Below are 18,372 nucleotides of genomic sequence, written 5' to 3'. Positions count from 1 at the left end.
TATTTTAATAGGGATTGCCTTGAACCTGTAGATTGCCTTGGATGGTATGGTCATTTAAACAAAATTAATTCCAATCCATGAGCACAGTATATCTTTCTATCTGTTTGTGTCATCTTCAATTTCTTTCATCAGTGTCTTACAGTATTTCAGAGTACAGGTCTTTTGCCTCCTTAGGTGTATTCTTAGTTATTTTATTCTTTTTGATGCAATGTTAAATGGGATTGTTTCCTTAATTTCTTGTTCTGATAATTTGTTGTTAGTGTATAGAAATGCAACAAATTTCTGTATATTAATTTTATATCCTGCAACTTTACCAAATTCATTGATAGGCTGTAGTAGTTTTCTGCTGGCATCTTTAGGATTTTCTATGTATAGTATCATGTCATCTGCAAACAGTGACAGTTTTACTTCTTCCTTTCCAATTTGGATTCCTTTTATTTCTTTTTCTTTTCTAATTACCATGGCTAGGACTTCCAAAAATAAGTTGAATAAAAGTGGTGAAAGTGGGCATCCTTGTCTTGTTCCTTATCTTACAGGAAATGCTTTCAGCTTTTCGCCATTGAGTATGAAGTTAGCTGTGGGTTTGTCATATATGGTCTTTATTATGTTGAGGTATGTTCCCTCTGTGTCCACTTTCTGCAGAGTTTTTTTCATAAGTCAATGTTGAATTTTATCAAAAGCTTTTTCTGCATCTACTGAGATGATCATATGGTTTTTATTCTTCAGTTTGTTAATGTGGTGTATCACACTGATAGATTTGCGGATATTGAAAAATCCTTGCATCCCTGGGATAAATCTCGCTTGATCATGGTGTATGATCCTTTTAATGTACTGTTGGATTCAGTTTGCTAGTATTTTGTTGAGAATTTTTGCACCTGTGTTCATCAGTGGTATTGGCCTGTAATTTTCTTTTTGTGCGATATCTTTGTCTGGTTTTGGTCTCAGGGTGATGCTGATGCTGGTCTTATAGAATGAGTTCAGAATTGTTCCTTCCTCTGTAAGATTTTGGAATAGCTTCAGAAGTATAGGTATTAACTCTTCTCTAAACGTGTCATAGAATTCACCCATGAAGCCATCTGATCCTGGATTTTTGTTTGTTGGGAGTTTTTAAATTACTGATTCAATTTCATAACTGGTAATTGGTCTGTTCATATTTTCTGCTTCTTCCTAGTTCAGTCTTAGGAGATTGTACCTTTCTAAGAATTTGTCCATTTCTTCTATATTGTCCATTTTATTGGCATATAGTTGCTCATAGTAGTCATCACTTCTCAAATTTACCTGATGTTTTTCATGAGAACATTAAGTTCTACTCTCTTAGTAAATTTCATTATAGTATAGTTGTATCAACTAGAGTCACCATGTTATACACTCAGTCCTCAGATCTTACTCATCCTATAACTGAAAGTTGGTAGCTTTTACCAAACTCTCCTTCTTTTCCCCACTTTCCAGCCCCTGGCAACCACTTTTCTACTCTGTTTAATAAGTTTGACTTCTTTTTTTCCATAATAAGTCGTGATATTTGGTAGCCTAAGAAGTCCTTCAGCTTTGTTCTACTTCAGGATTGCCTTGGCCCTTCATATTTTCATATAAATTTTAGAAGCAGTTTGTGCCCCTTCCCTCTTTTTTTTAACATAAATAGCAGCTTGTCATGCATGCATCTTGTTTTTTTCCCTTAACACTATATGTTGGAGGTCTTTATATAATTATACCTAAAGAGCTTCCTTATTTTATTTCTTGAAAGCAGAATAGTATTCTAAAGAAGAATAAGCCATAATTTATTTTAGCAGCCCCTACTGATGGACAATTTGGTCGATTCCAATCTTTTTTTTTCATTCATATGTCTAATAAAGACATTAAGACTTTACACGAATTGTTTTCTTTGGGGGTCATAAGTGGAAGTTGTAAGACATTAGTAAGTTGTTCTTATTGTTCATATACTGGGAATATATAAAATATAACAATATAGCATATGATCAAAAAGTCATATAGAGGGATTAGGGAGACCTCTATATGGCTTTTGGCCAATATTGGCCATTTTAGCAACTATAGTAGCTGATACCAAAAATAACTAACATTTTTGCAGAGCTCTCGTGTCATAGAGTCACTCAATAGTTATCGCACACATATTCATCTCACCAGTGAAGCAAGGGTGTATTATCCTTTTCACTTTACCGATGAAATGCCAAGAGGTTAAATGACTTGCCCAAGGTCTGTAAGGAGAAATGAGGTGGAGCAGCCAGGATTTGAGTTCCAGTTGCCTGACTTGATGTCTAGCATAAAGGCAGCCAAGCAATTATTTCATTTAGCTCTAGGGTGCATTAGAGCTCACTCCACCGTGCAAGCTCCATGCCATAATCTTTTAGATTAATTGCTCAAAACTAAAGCCAAGCTTTCCAGTGGTAATGACTTAACTTGTTAAATATAACCATGACCCTCGGGGGACTAATATTTTAGATCTAACTATCTTCTTCACTTGGATTAGGTAAGCAACTTTAAACAGGTTTGAAGCAAAAATATTCTATTGATCCACTGTGGGTCAATAAAAAGACACTTGCTAAGGATCTGATTCAACTGATTTCTTCCACATCAGGTACAGGGTGGGCCAGAACCTAGTTCTCAGATTATCACCCACTCATTTTACTAAGTGAATGCTTAATTACATCTTTGAATATTTTGCTTAACTGTGTTTACTAGGTGGAGCCATAGGGGATGTGGCTCTAGCATCTGGAGATTTGTATTTAAAAAACAGGTTGGTGGGCTTCCCTGGTGACACAGTGGTTGAGAATCTGCCTGCTAATGCAGTGGACACGGGTTCGAGCCCTGGTCTGGGAAGACCCCCACATGCCGTGGAGCAATTAGGCCCGTGAGCCACAACTGCTGAGCCTGCGCGTCTGGAGCCTGTGCTCCACAACAAGAGAGGCCGCGACAGTGAGAGGCCCGCACACCGTGATGAAGAGTGGCTCCCGCTTGCCGCAACTAGAGAAAGCCCTCGCACAGAAACGAAGACCCAACACAGCAATCAATCAATAAATCTTTAAAAAAAAAAAAAAACAGGTTGGGGACTTCCCTGGTAGTCCAGTGGTTAAGACTCTGTGCTCCCGATGCAGGGGGCCCAGGTTCAATCCCTGGTCAGGGAACTAGATCTCACATGCCGCAACTAAAGATCCCACGTGCCTCAGCGAAGATCCCACAAGAGGCAGCGAAGATCCCACATGCTGCAACTAAGACCTGGTGCAGCCAAATAAATAAATATTAAGAAAAAACCAAACAGATCGAACAGACCAGGACCCCAGCTCTTGGTGTTATGATGGAGCTTCACATTGGTAGAAAGAGTTGCACAGGCTTCTTCTCCACAACCGATTCATGAGCTAGGACTAGTTTTGAGTTAGGTATCGTCAGGAGTCATCCCAGGCTCATTCCCTTGGATAAGAGCACCTGGAAAGCCAACCTGGGACCCACGCTAGAAACCGGTTAACTTCTTTTTCAAAATTTGGAGCCCCTGAAGCGCAATCCTCTTGGGCAAGAAGGGTAGTTTAGGTTAAATGGCTCTGACCCCACCTCCTCTGATTCCGTTCAGTTTTGTGGCCATCTGCCTATTGTTGTTTCTGTCTAAAACAAGTAAGCTTGGGAAGAATGAGGAAGAAAGATGACTAGGGCTCTCCAGGCCCACTAAAGGGTCCTATCTATTCTTTTTACATTGCATTATTAATGCAATGACAAGGCTTACTTAGTCACGGGCAGCATAAGATTTTTAAAAATGAATAATACTAACATGGCTAGATGGACGCTTTTTGCATTTAATTATTAACTGGTAGAGATTCTGCAGTTTTAATATTTATTTTAAGTGAGAATTTATGGTGACATAGAAAACTGTCTCCCTCCCGACTCCCTACAAATCTTAGGGCCAGTTCCAGCCCTATCCCCACATTGGAGGGATGAGTGTACTCTTAGGCACAGCTGGTTGCCAGTTTCCCAGGTTTCCCAGCCTCCTCCTCCAAAGCTTCTAATGCAAGTCTGAGGGCTTCCCAGGGCAGAAGTGGGAGGAGCTTAAGTTTGTGATTGAAAACCCTGGGGATGAGACGGTAGTAGCTTTTCTACTGGTTTTGTCTTGATTTTCTCTTCTAGGTAAAATAATCTTGATCTGGACGATAGCGGTTGGTTCTCCTGAGTACAAAAGACAATGCATGCTAAGTAGTCTTTAGATTTTTTAAAACAAAGACAAGTTCTCTGAGATCCTCATCCTCTAAAGGTCTAGGAAACATCACTTGTCCAAATTATTTAGGTAACATTTTTTTCTCTATTTTTCCCATCTTCCTTCACTCTTCTTATTCTCCATCACTTCCTCTTGTCCAAAACCTCCAGGCAGGCGTCAGGTCAACTTGATTCTCTTCAACTGCAACTTCATCAAGGAAACCTTTAAATCCCATAAAAGTAAGTGATTTGTTATATGTTTACTTCTTCATGTATTTTAAAAATATTCCTACCTATTTAAATAATTTAAGTTTATGTTATTTAAATGTGTGAATTATTCTAGGAACAAATGGAATTATAATTACGAGCAAGTGTCCACTCCTAACTTTTCCTTTGCTGTTATCTTGGGAAGTTCTGCTTTGATTTACTGAAATTTGCTTTCCTCATGGTCTCCAAGACTGCATACATGGCGTGAGTGCCCTTGTCATGCCTTGGATCCTCACAACAGGAACATGGGAGGTAGTCTTTAGAAAGCTGGAAACAACACTATTGTGGGGTGAAAAAAGACTGAGGTCCTCAATTTCACTTTTCAAGCTAATAACCTGTGATCTGTGCAAGTTACTCAAACTTTTTAAACATTGCTATCCTTATAGGTTATTAAAATAGAAACTGAGGCGTATTAAAAATTTGAAGAGTTTATTTGAGCAAAAACTCATTCAGATCAGGTGACACCAAACTGGACGTGGTTAGGAGAGCTCTGCTGACAGAAGTAGGGAAAAGACATACAGAGAAGGCGCAAAGCATAGAAAGAAAATTGTGGGATTGGCTGTAGCTTAAAGCCCCCCATTGGCTGTTTGTGATGGATTGCCTTTAGGTTTTGATTTTTCTACTTAGACATTTCAGCCTTAAGTTTTGGTTTGCTTATGTAGCCGCCAAAGCTTTCGGGCAACTTCACTCCACTGTCCTCCTTGTTTAATGAATTTTATGGGTAAAATGGAGAAAACACATAACTCGCAATGTCATTGAAAAATTAAGTACAAAACGAAGGCAAAATCATCCAGTAAGCAGACACTCAGTTCATTCATTAGACAAATATTCATTGAGAGGATTTATTGTCAAGCACTTGGAACTAAATGATTGAAGTGGACAAAAAAGACAAAAATATATTGCCTTGTAGAGTTAACATTGTAGGCATAATAAGTATGTGGTATAATATGTTAGAAGTTACAGGGCAAGGTCATACTGGAGAGCAGGGCTGAGGGATCAGGAGGCCAGGTAGGTCACACTGCAAAGGTGACATTCAAGCAGATTTGAAGGTGACAGAGGTTCCCCATGCTGCTGTCTAAGGAAAAGCATTCAAGGTAGAGGGAACAGCCAGTGCAAAGGCCCCAAGTGGGAGCAGCCCTGTCTTGTTGCAGAAGCAGCAAGCAGGCCATGTGTTGTGCTGAGTGGGTGAGCGGGGAGATGGCCGGAGATGGAGTCAGAGAGGTGAGGGATCAGGAGGCAAGGTCAAGTGAGCTTTGTAGGCCATTCAGGGACTCTGGCTTTTCCCTTTCTTTCTTTCTTTCTTTCTTCTGAAGTACACTTGATGGGTAATACTATGTGTTACAGGTGTACAATATGGTGATTCACAGTTCCTGAAGGTTATACTCCATCGATGGTTATTATAAAATCTCTGGTTTTTGCTCTGAGTGAAACGGGGCGTCAATGCAGGGGTTTGACATGACTCCCATTTAACAGGATTTTTCTGGCGGCTGCGCGGAGACAATATCAGACAAGGGTGGAAGCAGGGAGAACTGTTAGGAGGGTATTGCCATAATCTAGGCGAGATGATGAGGTGGTGAGATCCGTGAGAAATCGTCAGAGATGCTGGATAAACTGTAAGTGGAGAGCCAACAGAATCTCCTGACCGATTCTAGGTGGAGAGAAAGAGGGGGATCAAAAGGACGTCAGGCTTCTGTCTTTATGCAGAGAGTGTATTTGGAGGGGGTGGGAGGGAGGGGGTTCCCCTGTTTAACTAAAATTGCATTTAATATAAACCCCCCCCCCAAAAAAAAAAGGACGTCAGGGATTTGGGCCTGAAAGGAAGGATGGGGTGCCAGTAACCGAGGGAGGGTCGGGATGCTGGGGAAGGTGAGGGACCTGGATTTCACTCTGGACTGATGCTTGGACTGGGATGTCGACTCTGTGATGTCTCTTAGATGTTCCCGTGGTGATGCCAGGCCAGCAGTGGGTAACGAAGCACGGCAGGGGAGAGGCCTGGGTGGTGGTATTTATTTGGGAGTCATAAGTCTGAGAGATGGGCTTTAAAACTGTGAGTCGGGAGCAGCCTAGAAAGGTAAGGGCAGGAACAGAGCGAGGAGGTCCTGGGGCCCCAGCGATAAGAAGGGAAAAGAGGAACCAGGGGAGGAGGCTATGAGGAAGCATCCAGTAGGCAGGAGAAAAATCCAGAGGGTGTGGTGTCTTGGAAGCCAAGTGAAAGGAGAGCTTTGAGGCCGAGAGCGATCCCGGTGTCACAGCTGCACAGCGACCAGGTAAGATAAGCCGGGAACGGCCGCTGGCTTTAGCTTCACAGGGGCCGTTGGTTACTAATGCGAGCAGTTTCGGTGGAGTGATGGGGATGGTTTAAGAGAGAGTTGGGGAAGAATCGTGGCCCTCAAGTGCAGGTAATTCTTTGGGGATTTTGGCTGCGGATGAGAGCGGAAACTGCTGGGAGCAGAAGGAAGGCCAGGAAGAGGTTTCTTTTCTTTCTTTGTATTTTTTTAAGATTGGAAAAATTACAGCTTTTTTGGTGTGCAAATAAGAGAGATTTAGTAGACAGAAAAACTGATAATGCAGAACCGGGTAGAATTAATGGGGCAAGCATCTTGAGTACAGGAGAAAGGATGGGATTAAGTGGCTTTGGACTGGAGCACAGAAGGTGAGGGGTCAGCAAACGCTTTCTAGAAAGGACCAGATAGTAAATATTTTAGTATTTGCGGGTCCCACGGTCTCTGTCGCAACTGTTCTGCTGTGGCTCTAAAGCCGCCGTGGACGATACATTAAATGAATGGGCATGGCCATGTTCCAATAAAACTTCGTTTCATTTCATCGAAATTTTAATTTCATATAATTTTCACATGTCGCAACATATATTCTTCTTTTGATTTCCCCTCCTTCGACTATTCCAAAAGTCAACGGCAGGCTGTACAGAAACGGGCAGTGAGCTGGATTTGGCCCCCAGGCCAAAGTCTGCCAACCTCCAATCTATGTACCTGACGAGAGTAACCCAGACGGGTACAAAGAAATTGGATGGAAGTGGTGAGGGGAATCTGAATTCTCCGGAGTGCTTCAATTTTCTTAGTGAAGTAGGACCCTGAGAAGGAGGATGAGTGAGAAAGTATAGAAGATTTGAGGAGAGAAGCAAAGGCATGAAATACAGAGCATGGATTGACCAGGAACATCTAAGTAGAATGAGTCTCCCTGCAGCCTTAAGTCTCCTTTTGAGGTTTGCGGTCTTGAGCCTGAAGTCAAATCTGTTCAGGGGAGGCTGTGTTTTTCTGCAGCCACGATACAGAGTTGTCACAAAGTTGGGCTTGAGAAGCTGTGGTTCTGCCAAAGGAGTTTCAAGTAGGAGGAAGCGAAGTTAAGAGTTTTCATCTAAGAGATTATAGATGATTGTAGGCTTATGAGAGATTTAACAAATAATAATACAGGACGCCCAATTAAATCTGAATTTCAGATAAACAACAAATGCGTTTTTAGTGTAAGCCTGTCCCATGATTAGGAGGAAGAGAGAAGATAAAGCAGTCCGGGGAGGTGTGCAAATTGGGACATCAGTGGATTGGAGGTCTTGTCCGGGAACGGGTGTTGGGGAGGACCACCAGCAAGGACAAGGTAGAGTCGAACGCCTGACCTTGAGATGCTGAGCAGTGGCAGCTACCGGTCATGACAAATGTTAGGGTTCAGCCACTGGAGGAATGAGTGGCATTGGGCGGAGGAGGAGATCATTGGAGGTAAGGAATTCAAGAAACTGTTGTTCAGGGGGATCGTATACATTGATAGCGTATGGATAGCGCCATGGATGACAAACAGTTCACACTCACCGTGTGTCCAGCACTATGTGGGGACATGAAGTAAAGATTAATCAGGATTCCAGTCCAGCGTGACCTAGAAAGGGCACTTAGAGCTAGATCTTGGGCCCTTGGATGTGATGCTAAGAACTTCAGACCACTGGTTTAACATCCCTCCCCTCCTGCGTGAAGGAAAGTAGCAAATCAATGAAATCAGTACACCTCACCCGATTTGACATACCTGAATATGAAAGTGTTTAAAATACTTGCAACACATTATGTTATGATATATATATGGGGGTTGGGTTAGCTGCAGTTGGGTTTTTTGTAAGCTTTCATAATCTTCTGATTACTTTTAAATGAAAGTAATTTAGAAAATACTTGATGGACATTCTTTTTATTTTGCCCGGAACAAGTGAGTAAAATTAGACTGAATAAAAAGAGGAAGGTTGAACCCTAAAATAGGCCTGTGGTTGGTGCTGCAGGGTGGGCTTCAGGAGGGCTTAGGGAGGAGCCACCAAGGGGGGTTGTGACCCGAACCAGGTGTAAGTTCTGACCTTCCAGAAGAGGGAAGAGGCAGGCAAACATTTTCTGCTAACTCATGTCCCTGGTCCACTTCAGCGTGAGCTCACCACTCCCCTTCCCCTTCGCACACCCGGGTTGTCACTGGGATTTGGAAACAAAAGCTCCAAGGAGACACACAGGGGCTTTAGAGTTTTCAAAGTACAGTCCACTCGGCAAGATGTTGGCTAAGATGTGTGGCCACCTCTTCAGAAGGTGAGCTCTTGTTATCCAATCAGAAATGAAAAATGATTTGGTTATTATGATTATGATAGAATAAGCTCAGGAAGAAAATACAGACTCAGTAGAGAAGCGGCAAACCCACAGCAGCTACAGAGATCCTCACTGGGCTCTGGAGGGGATGGAAGAACGGTACGGGAGAGGGACTGGGTGATGGTTAAAAACCCTCTAACCTACCTCTGGAGACTAAGTTCCCAGGGAGCAGAGAAGGGGTTTGCGCGCAGCTGTGTCCTCAATTCCTAGAGCAGCTCCTGACAGAGAGGAGATGAATAACACTTGTCGAGTGAATAAATGAGTACAGAACAGTGAAAGAAAACCTGGGGAATCTCCTCGGCTACCTTTGGCCACTTAACCAGATGTGTGGCCTGGGGCGAGTTAATTAGCATCTCTGAGCCTCAGTTTCCTACACCTCCACACCTTCTGCAAAGCAGAAATGAGATAGCGTTTAACTTTTAGGAATAGTGGTTGTTGTGGGTTACTGATAGGAAAAGAGATGGGGTGCGGTCTTTGCGTGGTGGGAGCATTTTTTTAGAACTAGCTTGAGAATTTTAAAAGGGGGCGGTGCTTTAAAATTTTGGGAAATCCTGGAACTTAGAAGAAAAAATTTCAAGTAAAGTTAAAAAATTACTTTCTATTATATATCAACTCATATGGAAGACAGTTATATACATTATTTGCAGAAAATCCTTGGGGATAGGCAACATCCTAGGAAAAACCATAACAAGTATGTAAATGGCTAAACAGCAGCATGTAAACAGGGGGAATAGGGCTTCAAACCAAAATTCAGGTTTAAGTATCTTGGAATGTTAAAGGCAAATTTAGAGGGTTAGTCCCATCTCCCACGCAGAGCCCAAACCTTCTCTGCAATAGTGAAATCTAGATTTGGAGCCAGAGTTAGACCTCTTAAGACAGTCCAGTTCATTTTGAATTAGTCGAAGGTTTTTCCTTCCAAAAAATTAAAGCTAGTCTCGAGCAATTTCCCCTCTCTGGCCCTGGCTCTGACCTCTGGAGCTGCCCGGAGGAAATCCAGACCAGCCAGAAGGACAGGGGGTCGTGTCCTTCTGACCATCGTACTGCTTCCCACAGCCGTGCACGCAGGGGACACTCAGGAAATGCTTGCTGCCGCGAACCTGGCCTTGCCTTTTCTCGCAATGACGCCTAAGAGACGAAATAGCCCCAGTCTCCAGCCCTCCAAGATCGGTGCTGCTTTTGCCCTCTGAGATCCTGGCTCCAAGCCTTGACCTGAAAACCCCCTGAGAAGATAGGTTTCTGCTCTCATTAACTCAGTCGGTCAAGAAGCATCCACTGAGTGCCTACTGCATACCAGGCGCTGTTGTAAGTGCTGGGAACCCATCTTCTAACAAAATAGGCAGATTACCCTTGTATCTTCTGTGTGAGAAAGCAGAGAATACACAACGAATATAAGATCTTCCAGAAAGTGATAAGTGGTAGGGGAAACAAAATGGAAGCAGGTAAGAGGAATTGAGAGTGTCAGTGGTGCTTTCAATGTAAGTGGGATGGCCATGTCAGCCAAGAAGAGGAGGTGATGAAAAGGTATCCATGAGATCATTGTGAGGGGGAGTGGCAAGGGAACAGGCTGTGTAAAGTGCTGAGGCGCCAGCCTGCATAGTGGGGGGGAGCAGAGTGAGCTCGGGGGAGCAGGGGACCCATCACAGAGATGCTGTCAGGCGGATGCGGACTCGGGCTGCACCGTCCCCAGCAGGAGCCTCCAGCCACGTGGGGCTACCCAGCTCTTGAAATGTGGCTATGGCCCACTACATTTCAAAGACTTGGAATGAAAACAAGAATGGGACATTTCTCAATTTTTACGTGGATTCCATGTTGAAATGGTAACAATTTAGAGATACTGTGTTAAATAAAATATACTATTACAATCATGTCACTTGTTTCTTTTTACTTTTTTATTATGGTTACCAGGAAATTTAAAACACCACATGTGGCTCCTAGTCTGTTTCTATTGGATGGTATTGGTCTAGGGTCTTGCACACCCTTCTAAGGACTTTGGCTTTTATTCCAATTGAAATGGGGATCCCTTGGAGAGCTTAGAGCAGAGGAGTGACAGGATCTGGCTTTTTACACAAGGATCACTCTGGCTGCTGTATTGAGATTAAATTGCAGGAGGTCACTCATGGAAGCGGGAGCCCCTTCAGGAGGCCATGGCAGTGACGCAGGGGAGATAATGGTGGCTTAGCCCGGGGGGGGGGTAGCGGTGGAGGCGGTGAGATGTGGTTGGAATCGGATGTATTTTGAAGGTAGTGCCTACAGGAGCGCCTGCAGGATTAGACGTGGGATGGGAGAGAACGGAAGGAACCAAAGGTGCATGCAGTGATTTTGGCCTGAGGAGTTGGAGGGATGGGGCTGCCATTGCCTGAGGGAGGAAGACCGTGGGCAGAGCAGCGGACTGTCAGGATGTCAATTTGGGTGTCAATTACGGTCACGTGGAGATGCTGAGCCAACAGCTGGGGGTTAGAGGACAGCGCCCAGGGGAGAAATTTGGGAACTGTAATATCTGAGTGGTCTTTAAAGTCAGGAGACTGGAGGAGCTCACCACGGGAGTGCAATAATATTGAGAGAAGAAGGCTAAGGACTGAATTTAAGAATATGAGGTTGGGGAGAAAAGGTGGAATCAGCAAAGGACTAAGAACAGAGGAGGCAGATGGTGGTGACCTGGAGCCAAGGAAGAATGTGTTTCCAGGAGAAGCAAGAAGTCAGCATGTCCAGTGCTTCTATAGACAGAGTTAGGATGAGGATGGAGAGCTGACCATTGGGTTTAGATGATGTGGAAGTCAGGAGTTTTTTGGAATAGTCTGAGCAAAAGCCTGATAGCAGTGGGTTTGCCCGAGAATGGCAGGAAAGACTCTGAAGACAGCGAGCATGGAAAACTCCAGGAATTTTACTGGAAAAGGGAGGAGAGAGATGAGGCCAGAGCTGACAGGTACTTGGGGCCAGAGAGGGATTCTAATTAATGATGGGGTAGATAACAGCAGGCTTGGGTGCTCGTGAGAATAACACAATAGAGAGAGGGAAACTGATGACGTCAAGTAAAGGTGGCCATTGCTGGAATCAGGTTCCCATGGAGATGAGAGGGGATTCCATCCAGGGCACAGGCAGCCTTGCCTGTAGGAGCCACGGCCGTTCCCCTTCACTAACAAGTAGGAAAGCCAGCTGTGAGGACCTGGATGCTGGTGGGGACGTCACGGAGGGTCTCTTCCAGCTGCTTCATTTGCTCAGAGAAGTGGGAAGCAAACCCATCAGCTGGGAGAGGCTTCGGAGGTCTCGCAGAGTGAGTTCAAAGTGTAAAATAGGTGTCCAGGAGAGAGTGAGAGAGAAAGCACTGGGGAAATAGGGGCTGATTAACCGCACCCCCGCCCCCACTTGGTACTTTCGGAAGTGGGTTTAAAGTGAGAGCAGTCGGCATGGTGGTGTGTTTTCTCTAGCCACTTTTCACGGCAAAGGGCCAGGAGTAGAGTAAGCCGAGGGCTGTGGCTCCTGCCAAGGTGTGAGGGGGCCCTCAAGGGAGCGATCCTAATGCCTGACCACAGACTTGACTCGTTCAAACAAATATTTGCCGAATGGCCGCTGTCAACACAGCAGTTAAGGTAATAAAACTGCTTTTGCGCTCAATTTACGTTGTGCTTATGTCGCCAACTCAACCGCCTCTCTGGTGACGGTGCGTGCTCTTGCACTGCGTCCCCGTGGCCCTGGCAGGAACTGCAGCTGCTGAGGCGCCAGATGAGACAGGGCTGCCGCCTCCTGGCCAGTTTCTGCTACTGCAAATACGCCAGGACCACATCTACAACTAGCTTCTCACTGCCCTGGGCTGGTGAGCGGTAAAAACAAGGACCCGACCAAAGGCTAGTGCTGGGCACCCAGGACCTCTGCTTTTCCCCACCCCTCCGTCTTCCATTCTCACTCTCAGTAAGGAGCAACGTAATCCCTACTAAAGGACGCTCCTTTCCTGGGAAGGTTTCCACCTTAGCAGACAACTTTAAGTATCCAAAAGCCCTCAAGAGCCAAGGAAATGAAACAGTCATTGAATTTCAAGCATCTGTGGAAAATCAATGCAGGAAATATTTGAGATGCAAAAGTCTGCCTGGTGGCTACTCATCCACATACTACCATATAGATGGTATATGAGTATTTTTGTTCTCTTTGACTTTGGTTTCACTCGCTGGTTAGTAGGTTTTGCTGATTTCACTTTCCTACTTGTTATTAATTTTTCATTTCACTGTTATATTTACAATTTCTCAACTATACTTCAATAAAAAATACAATAAAAGAAAGATAAAAAAGAGTTCACTGTCATGGAAAACCATCACATAAAATATTAAGATTAGAAGGACCTTAAGATGTTGTCTAGCTTATATTTCTGTGCCTCACAGTGAAATTGTACTCAGGAAGTGACTTCTAATGCTCATCACAACTGCGGACAGGCAGTGCGGACAAAGGGACAGGGTTGAAGCTGGTGTTGTCAGACCGCTGGTGGGGTCCCTGGTACCCCACCTGGTGATGAGCTAATGGCTGAAGTTCTCACCTTCTTCATCTATAAAATTGCACAAATAATCACCCCGCCCATCTTGTAAGATGGTTGTAAAATCACATGTTGTAATTCAGATCAAAATAGTTCATTAATGGCGCACTGCATTGTGCATTCAAAGATAAGTTTATGGAATTTGCCAGGAATTTTGCTACACGTTATGTGGAATGTGCAGTACCTTCAGTCCTTCTCTAAATTCAGAACATTCCCTGATCTTATGAAACTTACAATTCAGTAATATCTCTTTAGAGAAGAGGGGAAAACAACAAAGACAAAAATCTGACTTTTTTTTTTTTGAACACTGGAATTTACTTCTCAAATTTGAAATAACTCAGTGCATACATCTCTGATCCACGTCTACTGCCATTAGCTCTATTTTGCTTTTTTCTTGGCTGATGTAGTTTCTCTACCCTTTAAATGAAGGCTTGAAAAGCTTAAATGCAGTGGAAACATCCCAAATGTCCATCAGCGGATGGATAAGCAAAATGCAGTAAATACATACAATGGACTATTATTCAGCTTTAAAAAGAAATAAAATTCTAAAACATGCTACAACATAGATGAAACTTGAGGATTTTATTCTAAGTGAAATAAGCCAGACACAGAAAGACAAATACTGTATGATTTCACTCATATGAGGTACCCAATCAAATCCATAGAGATGGAAGGTAGAATGGTGTTTGCCAGGACCTGGAGGGAAAGGGAAGTTATTATTTAATTGGTATAGACTGTCAGTTTTGCAAAATGAAAAGAGGTTTGGAGATGGCTGGTGGTGATGGATGCGCGACAGTGTGAATGTACTTAATGCCACTGAACTGCACACTTAAAAATGGTTAAAATGGTAAATTTTATGCTGTGTATATTTTACAACAATTTTTTTAATGGGAAAAATAAAGCAGACTAAGTGCATTGTAAGTGTGTAAATCCAGAATTAAAAACAGCTGTGCATACTTTTCTAGTCTTACACGTCTGCCACAAACAGTAAGCATTCTATACACCTGTGGGGCTTGTTGAATTGCACTGGATTTCTGCATATCAACTTTCAAGTGACTTCAATGAATTTTTCTCAAGGTTGAGCTTTCTGGACAAAGTTCGAAGGCATTATAAGAAAGATGACTGAAATAGCTTTCAATAAATACTAAGTTTCAAGTATTACATTAGAGAAAAAGAAAGAATTACAGGGAGTCACTTTCAAAATGAGTCCATTTCAGCCGAATAGTGTTTCCAGCCCTCTAAATGACTGGGATTGCTGGTAAATGTCAGCCCTTCCATTAGCAGGGACCTTGGGCAATCATCTGGTCCAGCCCGTGCCTTCGGGCAGGTAAGATATCATCATCCCGTTTTGCAGATGTGGCAATCCTTGTGCCCAGAGAGGCAAAGAAACTTGTGTCAAGTCACACAGAAAGCGGAGGAGTGGTGTCCAGAACTCGGGGCTCCCGCTTCCCAGAACCTGTGCTTATTTCTCCTGCATCATGCTCTGGTTTACGTAACTTCTCTGAGTCTCCGTTTTCCCACCACATTCTAGAGTGAAAATGTATCCGTTCTAATTATTGTGTAAAAATTCTTTGGGTGTCCCAGGCTGTTGCTTATCTGGGAAAAGGTGGGTGGTTATCTGGAATCAAGTTCTGGATTCAAAGTCTAAAGACAAGAATCTGAGCCTGTGATCTTGGATGAATTGGTTAACCTCTATGAATCTGACTCTATCTGTTTAAAAATATGTCAATTCAAAGTGTTTTTGAAAGAGTCAAGTGAGGCTTGTTAGTGCATGTATTTTGTATAGTATAAAGAAAAGAGTTTTCAAAGAGTAGTCCATGAAGACTTGGGGGTTCCCCAGACCCTTTCAGAAGGGTTCCAAGAGCAAAACTATTTTCATGATAATACTAAGCTATTACTTGCCTTTCTTCACTGCAAATTTCTCACAGGTATGCAGTGGGGTTCCCAGAGGTTACATGGCAGGTGGTTTTGTAACAGATTGAATGCAGGAGCAGAAATGAGATGTCCAGCTGTCTTCTATTAGGTTAGATTGTAAAAAAAAAAATAGGCAGAAATGTTAAACAGTGTGACTCTTCTCAATTTTTTGTTTTGAATATAGTTATTTTCATTAAAATGTTATTTATGTTAAAACGTAATGGGTTATTACTATTATTTTAGATGAATTAATAAACATTTCAAAATTTTTTCAGTTCTAATTTCTAATATGGTAATATTGACAGATATAACCGCATACACTAAAGCTCTTTGAGGGTCTCAATTTTTCAGAGTGAAAACTGTCCTGAGAGCCAAAAGTCTGAGAACTGCTGCTATAAAGTACTGTACAAATAGTAGATATTTTTACTTTATATCATTGACCTTTAAAGAAAAAAAGTATCACATGATTAAAAAAAAAGATGCAGGCGTCTTATGGAAAAGTTAGAGAATTGTAGATAAGTAGAAAGAAGGAAATAAACAGTATCAATAATCCTATAACACAAAGAACAACTGTTACCATTTTTGTTGCACTTTTCTCAGTATTCTCTCATTGTAAATATCTAGCCTCTGATCTTTACAGGCTTCGTCGGTCTTCAGAGTTTAAATTGGGGTGGCACGAGGAGTTTGGGGAGGTTATTCGCTGGCCCTCGGACCACCCCCAGGATCTCGGCTCCGCCCCAGTCATCTCTGGTTGTTTCATCGGGTGGTGTCTCGTGTTTGCTCATCACTGAGTCTTTGGTTACAACACGTCCATCTTTTCCTTCCTCTTCTGCTCTGCCGCTTCGGAGCCGGGGCTGCTAAGGTCCGCACAGCCCGCCGCCTCCTGCGGGTCAAGCATCTCCATCTCCGCGGGGCGTACCCCCGACTCCCCCATCCCCCCACCCACCCCAGTGCAATGGGCGGGAGCTCCGGGGCTACGTACGGAAGTGGTGGGCGCTGGGTCTGCTGGAATCGGTCCTGGGTGCCGAAAACCCTGGCTGTGGGCAGGGCCTCCCTCCTTGAGCTGTATTTTGTCCGACGGGCGCTGATGGTGTGCAGTTTTACCGAAAGCATCTTCTTCCTCATCATCTCCCTTCGATTCTTGCCCACTTTCTAGTGCTGAGCTAGGAGCCCCGTGGAGGGCTAGAGACGGGGCAGTTTGCACACTGAGCGCCAAATATCGCCAGAAAGAGCCTCCCCGTGACGGCCAAGTTTCAGAACTTTAGGACTTGGTACTTTATAGCGGCAGTTCTCAAACTTTTGGGTCTCAGGACCAATTTTCACTCTTAAAAGTTGAGACCCTCAAAGAGTTTACGTGTCTGTGGTTATCTTTGTCAATATTTACCATAATAGAAATTAGAGCTGAAAAAATGTTTTAATATTTATTAATTCATCTAAAATAACAGTAACAACTTATTACATTTTAACAAATAATATTTTTATGAAAAATAACCGTAACACCATTTTTTATGAACTATAAAAAATTTTTATGAAAAAAATTGGGTACCTCACTCTTTCATAGAAATGGTGGGATCATATTTCTGCTCCATTTGATCTGTGGTTCGTAAGTTTTTCTTTTAAAAAGTTGGTGTTGATTTCCTAATTTGCAAAAATGTTTAAGAAACAGCATAGTTTTCTCCATCCTGCCAGTGCCCACATTGTTATCAACCTGTAGGACATCCCATTTCTTGCCTTTGAGCTCAAAACAAAAGGACAGCAAAATATTTGCTGGAAATTGGAGACAATCTACCACTATGAGTTTGAGAACTTGTTTGTTTTTGATTTTTTTCCATTTTTGGGGGGTTGACACTTGGGTTTGTGCTTGTGATTTTGATATTACGTACACGTATGTTAGTCATCATTTCTATTGGCAAAACAGTTCTCAAGTCTTTAATATTTTAAAATTTCACAATATTTTCCAAAAAGCACCATGACAGCCAGGGGCTTTCCCACCTGAACCACCGACTATGGATCTCAACAGCAGACCATGTTTGTCTTGTCTGCCCAGAGATTTGGAAAGAGAATGCTAAGTCAGCCTCTTCTTTCTCAGAAAGATATGACTCAGAATCCACTTTAAAATGATGCAGGTTCTCTATAGAACTGAGGTATTTAGACAAAACTTGGAGACTCTCCATGTGAGAATCACAAATGGCTTAAAATTTGAGAAACCCTAAAGGAAAAATCCAAAGTTCTGTTTTACACAGCACAGAAAAGCGATCTCTGAGAGGTCCCTTGGTTACTTGCTTTAAAGCTGCCTGTGCTACCTAAATGTCTCATTGGGCGAACGGTGGCTGTTCTCTGGGTCCTGCACATTGACTCAGGTGAGACATTAACAAGCATTTTCTGATTTTACGGGGTATCAGACAAGTGCCTTAGGGTGCCCACCTTTAGAAGCATAAATAACAGGGACAGTGCTTTATTTTGAAGTCTGGGCTAATTTCAGGCTTACTTAGATGGGAGATGTGTTAGTACATCTCTAACAGGTGCAAGTTGAAGCTGCTCATCTTTAAGGGCTGAGAGTGTAGATGGTCTTTGGGGATCACGTGACTGGGAAGGAGAGGTTAGGGCTGGCCTTGGGCTTGCCTGCATCCAGGTTTCTCTCCTTCCTCTCCCTTTGTCTGTCTCTCTCCTCTGCATTTTGCTCCCTTGTTGGTTTCATCTCTCAGATCTGTCATGTGGCCGCAGAGGTGGCCACAGCAGCTCTGAGGTCAGGCTTACAATTTGGCATCTGAAATGAAAGAGCAATACCTCCACCTCTGATTTGGAAAATTCCAGGGAAGAACTGTGTAGGTCAGACTGGGTCCCATGCCAGAAGGGACAGAA

This window comes from Eschrichtius robustus, chromosome 12, assembly GCF_028021215.1.
Source record: "Eschrichtius robustus isolate mEscRob2 chromosome 12, mEscRob2.pri, whole genome shotgun sequence".
Classification (NCBI taxonomy): domain Eukaryota; kingdom Metazoa; phylum Chordata; class Mammalia; order Artiodactyla; family Eschrichtiidae; genus Eschrichtius; species Eschrichtius robustus.
Note: the sequence above shows the minus strand (reverse complement) of the source record.